Genomic DNA, 1,477 nt, shown 5'->3' with positions numbered 1-1,477 from the left:
GCAGTGCCATTGACTTCAATGCACCCCCGAACCCCCCCTCCCGAAAGCAGGGACCCGGCTGGGTTGCGATACAGTGCTTTCCAGAGGCTGACCACTCTGGAACGCACTGTTTGTGGTGTGAACCGGCCCGGAGGCAGTATCTATATCTGTCTCTGAAATTTCTTTATTTTCTACAAACATGGAAAAAGGAAAAATAGTGTCAGTACTGTATATACTTTCCAGCAGTAGTTCAGGCTGAGTTTACACCTACTTCCATTGCATTAAGCACACGTGGACACATGTTAAATGCAATTAAATTGACACCTGTGTTTTTTGTTGTTGTTCTCTTTACATGGTGCGTTGCCCTTATGTGCATTTTTTACGCATTGCATTCATGGGCGGGTATTTTTGTTTACAGCAAGAGTCAATATACATTATTTTTCCTTTCTTAGCACTCATTCACACCTATTCCAGTGCATTCCAGCACGATTACCCGCTGGAATGCACTGGATCGCTATTCTGCTTTGCTATATAATTATTGCTGGGATTTGTGGTCTTCTATAGCTGATGGTATCTCTCGATCACTTCTCATTTAGGCTTCTATGTTTGGCTCTGCCCGCAGATTGTGATGGGCGGGGCATGTCAGGGGTCATGTGATTGGGCTGCTCAGTCTAAAATGCCCGGGCCTATTTTTTGTCCCAGTCCGGCCCTGCTGGAGTCTATACTCCTTTTACTACATGAAAGTATTTTGCTTGCTTTAGAAACTGCGCCTTGACATTGCATGCTATTATTCAGTCTATGATCTACCAGAACACCCAGATCTTTCTCCATCATTGACTCCCCCAAACATACTCCCCCTAGAGTGTATGAAGCATGCATGTTTTTAGTCCCCAAGTGCATAACTTTACATCTATCAACATTAAACCTAATTTGCTAAGTAGATGACCAATCACACAGTGCATTTGCATATAATTCAGATGGAAATATAAAAGGAACATTTCGTTTTATGAATAAGTAGACTTGTCTTTGGGCCATTGAATAATACATAGTACCCTCTAGTTCTTGAGGTTAAGAAGAAGCAAGGCATAGCCTACATTTATATCCATCCTGTTTGTGTTCTAGAGAGGTCATGTACCAAGTATATGAAAAAGCACTTCTATGTATCCTCTTATTCCCTTCCTCCCCCATTTACTACAATAGAAGCTGGCAGACGGCCAGTACAATTTCACTTACTCACTTTGTTGCAACAACCCTGCAGCTTTTTGCTCTCCGTAACCTGAAGTGCTGCAAAGCATTTATGAGTTTATTTATTTTTAACCTTACAGCAAAAGAGCAACCAATAAATCCCTCTGTTTGAGGAATAAAAACCTGAGAATAAAATAAGCAAATAGCAAATACTGACCTCAAATGATTGCAAAATAACAAGTACTTTATAAAATATACACTGGTTGTGTATGGATGTATGTACAGTATGTATATATATATATATATATATATA

This window comes from Nanorana parkeri, unplaced genomic scaffold, assembly GCF_000935625.1.
Source record: "Nanorana parkeri isolate BGI_ZX_2015 unplaced genomic scaffold, ASM93562v1 scaffold3246, whole genome shotgun sequence".
NCBI classification, from domain to species: Eukaryota; Metazoa; Chordata; class Amphibia; order Anura; family Dicroglossidae; genus Nanorana; species Nanorana parkeri.
This window is presented reverse-complemented; position numbering follows the sequence as displayed.